The sequence below is a fragment of the Theobroma cacao genome, chromosome 8, assembly GCF_000208745.1.
Source record: "Theobroma cacao cultivar B97-61/B2 chromosome 8, Criollo_cocoa_genome_V2, whole genome shotgun sequence".
NCBI lineage: Eukaryota > Viridiplantae > Streptophyta > Magnoliopsida > Malvales > Malvaceae > Theobroma > Theobroma cacao.
The window spans coordinates 8,036,590-8,045,209 of record NC_030857.1 but is presented as its reverse complement, the minus strand read 5'-3'; the positions used below and the strand labels follow the sequence as shown (position 1 = coordinate 8,045,209).

General features: G+C 33.3%; 1 long non-coding RNA gene across 1 annotated transcript; it reads right to left on the bottom strand.

Annotated features, from left to right (window-relative positions):
• Positions 5,480-7,240, bottom strand: LOC108663067. Its single transcript, XR_001928984.1, has 3 exons — positions 7,199-7,240; positions 6,466-6,539; positions 5,480-5,645 (listed from the first exon to the last, which is right to left on the bottom strand). It is a non-coding gene; the product is annotated as an uncharacterized LOC108663067 (long non-coding RNA).

Sequence of the window (8,620 nt, the reverse complement as noted above, 5' to 3'; positions counted from 1 at the left end):
ATAAGGATAATATTCTGAAATTTTCAGAATTAATTTTGCAAGATTATCTTGCCATTCAAAACCTATTTCCAAGCTATAACTATTTTCTAAACTGTTTTCAAACTTTTAATAATTAATAGCTTAAATCAGCTTGTTTGGCCATGAAATTTCCAAAAATAATCCTCATTGAAATTTTGATAAAGATAATTTTTCTGAAATTTTTCAGAAATTGTAAAACCCAACCCTATAAATACATGTCATGACATACATGCATTGAGTAGCATGTTATTATGCTAGGAAAGCACTTAAGAAAAGACGAAACATGGTATCGTATCTAACGGTACACTTGAGTTGATTTAACCTCGAACTAGTTCAAATAGAGATTGTAGGATAAAATTTAATATTTTATAGTCTAGGAATGACTAAAAAAATGATTGTTCGGAGTTCGAGGGTTCATTTGGGGTAAAATTAGAAATTTTGATGTTCAGGGGTAAAAGTCGTCATTTTACCACCTAAGATAATAATTTGATCAAGGAGTGAAATTTTTTACCAAGATTAACTATTTGGAGTATAATTTAATGATAGGAAGTGAAAAGTTTAATTCTGGTGATTTCTAGAGTGTAGGGGCAAAATCATAATTTTGCCACCCGCGGACAAAATTTGATATTTTGAGAGAATTTAGATCAAATTTGACAAATTGGAGAATGGTATGAGTATAAGGGATGAAAAATATGTCTATGGGCAATTTTTCAGTTTTTTGGGCAAAAATGTAATTTTTCACTTTTACGGGGGTAAAAGTGTAAATTTTAAAATTACTCCACCGAGACTTTAGATAAGTCTGAGAATTTTATCTAAGCTATGGATATGTGGGACAAGTGTATGGTGAAAATTTGGAAACAAATGGATGAAATTTTAAAAATGGGCCAATGGGAAAGTGACACGTGGTATTTTTTTAATGATATAATATTATTTTAATGAAAAGTCAGCCCATTTAAACCCAAATTTTGAGTGCTGGCCGGCCATAAGGAAGAACAAGAGAGGAAATAGAGAGGAAAGGAAGAAAAAAAGAAAAACCAAAGAGAAACAAGAAAATTCAAAGGGAAATTCGCGGTTTTCGACCGTTTACGCGTCTAACGGTAAGATTTTTCGATTTTAGCTTGATTTCTACCTTTCCTATGCCTTTATTTCCATTTAGCATGCTTGAGGAGAGAGATCAAAAAGTGATATCAAGGGCTGGACGAAATTCTAGGGGAGAGAAATTGAAATTTTTAGGTTTTGATTTTTAGTTAAATTGATAGTTTTAGTTAGTTAAATGTGTTTAGAAATTAAATTGGGCAAGAAATCATTAAATTTTCACAATACCCACTCTTGGCTGGATGCTCAATGCTGTACAATGATGATGAATTGATTTTATTCTAAGGAAAATGAAGAGAAAATGATGAAAAACGATTAAACGTGATAGAAAAACAAAGTAGAAAATTAACCGAGTTAATGTCCCATTTTTGGCCGAATTTTCCAAGGAAGGGAGTGAGCTGATTTTGTTGTTTTTAGAAGGTTATTGGCTGATATTTAATGGTTAGAAATGTTGGAGAGAGAATGGGATGATTTAGAGCTAAAATGGAGCGCGTTAGCAATTTATCGGGCAAAGTGCCAAAAATAGGTTAATACCGCGTTTAAGCCGTTTTAGGCTATTGCATTTCATACCATGCATTAGTATAGGATTTAAGTTAATTATATAGTGATTTAGCATCAATGTGATGAATTGTGTAAATTTTTGTAATGTGTCTAGGAGGAGAGCCTTCCGGAAAAGGCAAAGAAGTCGTACCCGACGAGTAGTGATCGGGGCGCTTAGAAAGCTTTTAGTTTGTACAAACGGTGAGTAAACTTATTATTATTGTAAATTATCTAAAGTTTATTTTTAAATGCCCTTTATGTATTTTATGAAATGAAAAGGAGATTAAAATGGGATTTTTTATGTTTTAGGAATAAATGTGACAAATAAAAATATATTGTATTGATTATGAAATTGAGTAATTGGAGGCTGCAAATTGACTTGAAAAATATATATTTTCCTAGGAATAGCTTATGAGAAATGAGTATATGTGGCTATATTTTGTGAGTGCATTGGAAAATTTATGTAAGTTGTTTTTACTATGCATGCTGGATTAATAAATAAAAGTCACGCTATACTGTCGAAATTTTATTAAAATTGGTAGGTTAGTCACTGCAGTGATGGGTTTCTGTGGACTGCCTATTAGAGGGGCACGGTAAATCCAGTTATATAGTTACTCCGGTTGTAGAGGCGAGGAGGGTAACTCCCGGGGTAGTATTAGAGCTCACTTCACGTCGAACCTCCACGTGAATGTGTAACTCGGCCAACGCCAAGGAACGACTTGTTTTAAAAATAAAAAATGTGTTTCACGTGTGAATATTTTGACACCCTTGGCGGACTCGGTTAGATGCCTCGGCCAAGGTATCCCCGAGGATTATTTTTGGCTTAAACCTTATTTTAATAAAAGACATAAGCCTTAATAACTGTTTTGGTAAGTTACAAATATTTTATGGTTTAAGAAATAAATTGAAAACATTATGAAATGGGTTGAAATTTGTAGTTTAAACTTGCCTCCATTTTACTCGCCTTTAGATATTTATGATAATGTCTGTTTACTCATTGAGATTTTATAATCTCACCACCCTCCTTTCCACCCATTTCAAGTTTAGTATAGACTGTAGATAGCTGATCTCATCGAGGACTACCATTGGATCTGCATTTTCCAAACCGTAGGTTCACAATCCTCTTTACTTTTGTTTATTCGAAGGCCCTCTTGTTATTGTAAATTAAATTAAATATTTTGGCTTACTGTATTTCAATATGTATAAATTTATTTAGCTTTTACGCTATAAAAATTATTCACGTATAACTCTATAAATATTGTTTTATAAGAAAATAGAATATTTCCCTTAATATTTCTTTTATTTTCTTATTATATTCAAATAACCGTAATTTCGTTTTAAATGAAGATTTTAGACTTTTAAACTCATTTTGAATATGAATTATGTGTTTTGTACTTATATATTACGTTTTAACCAGTTTCAAAATTTTTGAGAAAAAATGATCAAAATACTCCTGTGTGGCGAAAACTTTATTTTGATTGTTTTTGATCTAAAATAGTGTATATTCTCTAAAAACTCGATATTTAACAAAGATTGCTCACAGGAAAGGAAAGAAACTGATATGTAAGCCTTGCGGGGTTCCGGTTGGCATTCCGAATAATGAGTGTCAATCGGGACGTCGTGACGATTGTCATGGGCCTGAGGGAGGTTTCGGGTTGTGATAGAAATAATTTTCAAGAGTTTCTTGTCAATTAATACTGAAATTCATGCCAAAATAGTGAGCTGAATAGATTTATATTTGAACCAATTTTCTTGCTCGAAATTAGCATATTTGACCATGATATTTTTCAGAAATAATCCTTATTGAACATTTTAATAAAAATAATTTTCTTGGAATTTTTCAGAATTAATTTCCAAGACTTTCTTGTTAATTAAAACTGAAATTCATGTCATAACAGTGAGCTGGACTGCTTTCACTTTTTGCTCCAATTTGTTGCTTCAAATCAGCCTATTCAATCATGAACATATCATGATTTTGTTGTCCACATATCGAGCAATAAATGTGTAACAATTACATATTTTATTTGCTGGAAATTAAGCACAAATAGAAGCAAAATTTTGCACCTAAAACCGTGTGTTTGCTGCCTTGCAAGACAGCCTCCAAAATCGTGCCTTATGGTGTCCCTTTCTCTTGTGCTTCCTTAGCACAATGTAAAACACACATTAGTCAAGTCTATATATGATTCAAATAAGTTCGGATAAGATTAAAGGAGGGTACAAAGGTTGTTGGAGAGAATAAATGAAATTGGCAAAGCAGATTTTTGAAAAATCGATTTTAACAAAATTGCACCAAAATCAAAATACAAAACAACTATTTGTTAATCAAGCATCCATTGAACATGAACAAGCACTCAAATGGCATGAAAAGGGCTCTAATACCACTATTGGGTGAGGGCTGATCATGCATCATATACAAATAAAACGCAGTGAAAATAAATTTAAAAAAATTAAATTACGCCTCACCTTCCTATGATTTCTTTCATGCCAAATTGAGTACATAATTAAATTAAAATAAAAAGTATATGATTATATCACTTTACCTAAATAACAAAGGTTGATGAATCTTTTATTAAATAACCAAATCAGCCTTCAAAAAGCTCAACCATCTCAGCCCGGTTGTTACAAACCAAAGTTGTCCAAGGAATCCTTGTGCAGCTTCTAATGGTGATCCACACCAATGAATGAGAAAATCTTTCTTTAAGGATTGGGAGTGCTATGCCTTGACAATGTGCTAGCAAAGATGAGTTTCATAAACTCATAATCCACACAAAATTGTGGGGCTGAACACACAAAAAAAATGAAGTGAATGAAAAACTATTTTTTCTTCACACAAAAAACGGCAAGACAAAAAAATTTCTAATGTGTCATTCACTCTTTTTTTTTTTTTGGTCGTTTCCACCCTTTTGTTTGGAGGCTATAGCAAGGTATTTATACCTTGGATTAATTTTAAACCCTAGTTACAGAACTATTTTTTAATTACCAATTAATCCAATAATTTGTTTAAATAATTTAATTAAGTCCTTTAGAAGCCCAATTAACTTAATTGTTTATTTTAATCAATTAGGCCAAATAACTTAATTAAACAATTTAATTAATTAAGCCCAACAATTTAATTAAACAATTTTAATCAATTAGGCTTAATTACTTAGTTAAACAAATTTAATCAATTAGACCCAATAACTTAATTGTTTAATTGTTTAGTTTAATTATATGGAGTCAAAATGGTATAAAAAAATGGAAAATGCTCTCAACTCCCACGCCTTCCCCTCCCTCCCAAACACTCATCGTTTGGTGGCTGGCAGGCCGTCGGACCCTCCCCAAGGCCAGTCGCTGACAGCTACTGCTCCCTTACACCCTACGACGTCCACAAGCAACCCACAAGGACGAGAAAAGTTACAACCGCCACCCATTCTTGACCAGCCGCAAGCCGCACAATGCACAAAACAACCCCCTGTTTCTCCACACACACTCAAAAAGTCTTTTTTGTCTGTCACGGTTGGGGAAAAGCCTCTTGTCGTTTCTCCAAATCGTGAGATTTATTGGTATAAGGATCGGCCAATCGTGTCTTTTTTTGGTGATGTGTCACGACTCAGAACTCCCATCGAGCTCGTGACAACTGCCGCGAAGCCTCGACAGACATTCTTCCCCCGAATGCCTTTCGAAACCTCGCAAGGCTTTTGTACCAATTTTTCTATTCCTCTTTTTTTTTTTTTGAATAATAAAATAAATAAAAATATTAATTAAAATAATCTATTTTAATGTAAAACAATATATATATATTTTTGAAATATCAAAAATTAGTTTTCTACACATAAAAACAAAATAAATTTATACATACTGTAATATAGAAAACTAGAGTATACAATTTAAATTACAATGACACATGGGCCCCCAAATAACTGAGAAGGCTTAAGTCTATAATCTTGCTTTTTAGGATGTAACTCCGAAATTTACTTCTCGATGCAATTGACAGTCTATTGCCTATTCTGAGCCTGAAAAATGTATAGAAAAAAGGGGTGAGATTGTAAAATCCTAGTGAGTAGACAGACATCATCAAAATAATATAAAGTCGAGTAATATGAGACAATTAAAATAATTCACCCCAACCCATATAAATAATTGGATTTCATCCAATTACTCAACATGGCTTATGTACTTTTCAAAAACTTAGCCCTTGCCAAAAATTCATTCTCGGGGATACCCCGTGAAGGCATCTTACCGAGATCGCCAAGGCTGTTTATTGTCACACACACAAACACATTTCACCTCTGACAACACAGTCGTTCCTTGGCGTTGGCTGAGTCCCAATTTCACGTGGTGGCCAACGTGAAGTGTACTCAAATTCTACCTCGGGAGTTATCCTACGCGCCTCTCCAATCGAGGTAAGCTCAATAATTGGGAACCGTGCCCCTCTAATTAGGCTGGCCCACGGAACCCCCGTCACTGCAGTGCCCACTTTATAATCCACCAACCAATAAAATCACAATAGTATGACATGGCTCACTTAACACATTCAAGGCAAATCAAAGCAGTTCACATATTCTTTAAATCATAAAAATAACCAGTCATACCCACATTTATCATAAGCCATTTAATGAAAAATCATGGATAAACAACACAATCATAGTATAGGTCTCCAATTACTCTATTTTTGAAATCATTATTAAATTTTCAAAAATTTTATAAAATTATTTTATAAAATCTCATTTTCCCATAAAACACAATAATTTTCCAATTAAACCATTTTTCCATAAAATCACACAATTAAATAAATCTACTCTAGATAATTAAGACGATAGTAAGTTTACTCACTGTACTAGGAGTAGATATACTCCTATTCTCGGTCCTCGGGTGTAGTCTTTTACCCGTATCAGATAGCTCACCACCTATCCACAATACATGACACAAAAAATTCAATAATTTGTGTCAAATCAATATATATTATTTCAGGCTCTTATCCATGCGTATGCACTAGATAGGGTGTGAAATGTTTGGACAATCGCTTAATCACAGTGTCCGACCTAACTCGCCTATACACGGTGTAAATTTCTAAAATCTCCAATTCAACTCCAAGTCCATCCATTTCAATTTCAATTATCCAATTATATCCACAATACCTCAATGACTGTGAATGTGGTCCAATTTATCAGTTCGGATCACAAATTACGCTTTTACCCCTAGTGGGTAAAAATTTTAATTTTTTTGCACCAAAAATTCCCATTTAATTTCCAACCTCATAATTCATCATTTTTCCATCTAATTCTCTTAAAATAAAGTCAACCTCATCCTCACACACCATTGGCTAGATTCAGCCTAGAGAAATTCATGGAGAAAATGAATATTTTTCTTGTTGTTTTACTCATAAACATGCTAAACTAACACTAAACACTAACATAGTTCAAAATCAAATTAATCTAACAACTTTCTCTCTCTAAACCCATATGATCAGATTTGAATCCATCATCAAAACACATAATTTAACCATAGAAAATAAGGAGAAATGCATGGAAATGATAAATCTTAAGCTAAGCTTGAAAAATCATACCTTTAAACACTTGATTCCTTGAAAAATCACACTTTTTCTTTGAATTTTCTCACTCTAGGGTTTGTTCTTATTTCTCTCTCTCTCCTGCTGGTTTTGGCTGACCCTCCCAATGAAGAATTCTGGAATTTTCAAGCCTTTTAATAGGCTTAATAAAATATTATTATTTTATTTACCTTTTGAATATTTTATTATTTTATTTTTTTCTAGCCATCTTTTTGACTTTCTTTTTCTACCACTCAATCCTCTTCACTTATCCATGTCTTCCATGAAATTTCTAGACTTTTCCAAAGTTTTGGTGGAGTAAATTTTTAAAAATTACACTTTTACCCCCGTAAAGTGAAAAATTACATTTTTACCCCAAAAACTGAAAAATTGCCCATAGACATATTTTTCATCCCTTATACTCATACCATTCTCCAATTTGTCAAATGTGATCTAAATTCTCTCAAAATCTCAAATTTTGTCCGCGAGTGGAAAAATTACGATTTTGCCCCTAGATAGTGAAAATTTCGGTTTGACTCCGAATTGATCCTCGAACTCCGAATTACCATTTTGAGTCATCCCTGAACTGTGAAACTCTTAATTTCACCTTAAAATTCCTATTTGAACTAGTTCGAGGCTTATTCGACTCAATGGTACCATTAGGGGCAATATCGTCTTTTAACGATTCCTCGAACTTTCTAAATCTGCAAACATTCTATTGAGCATGTAAATGACGTCGTAATTATTTTATAGAACAAGGTTTGACAACACTACCACCCCTTAAAATAAAATTTTGTCATCAAAATTTCACTTATCGAACTCCAAGAAAAGATAGGGGTATTAGCTTCTATCCAATGTTCAGCATCTCATGTCATCTCCTTCATTTGAGCAGTCTTTCACAATCCTTTAACTATTGAGATGTTCTTTTCGTTGCTCTACCTACATCACTCATCATACATGAAATTTAAATCTTGAACCACTCAGGATCATTCTTCACTTTAGTTACCCATAGTACTAATCCCTACACATGTGGGGCTGCACTTTCATTCTCATCAATGCCTCAAGGATTCATCTTTCATGTCTTATGCATTTTTGAACTCCAATTTCCACAATACATTAAGAAAATTCCATAGCGATATTCTACATAAACTCATTTATTATATTATTCTTAAAAGCTTTATTTACACTCTCAGCACTTAGTATTTACATATCTTATCATTATCTTACATTCCCACCTAACTTTTCATTCACTTTCTCTAGGTTAGACTCGTGCTTCATCTTCCATTACCGCAAAAACTTTTGTTGATGCACGAGTCTGTGGTCTGGAAGGTGGGTATACTGGGGTGCTACTCTCCACATCAGGCCAGATAACTACTCCCTGCCTCGGTTGTGGTCCAGAGGAATCTCTCATCTGCAAGTCCGTACGAGTTGATGAAGATA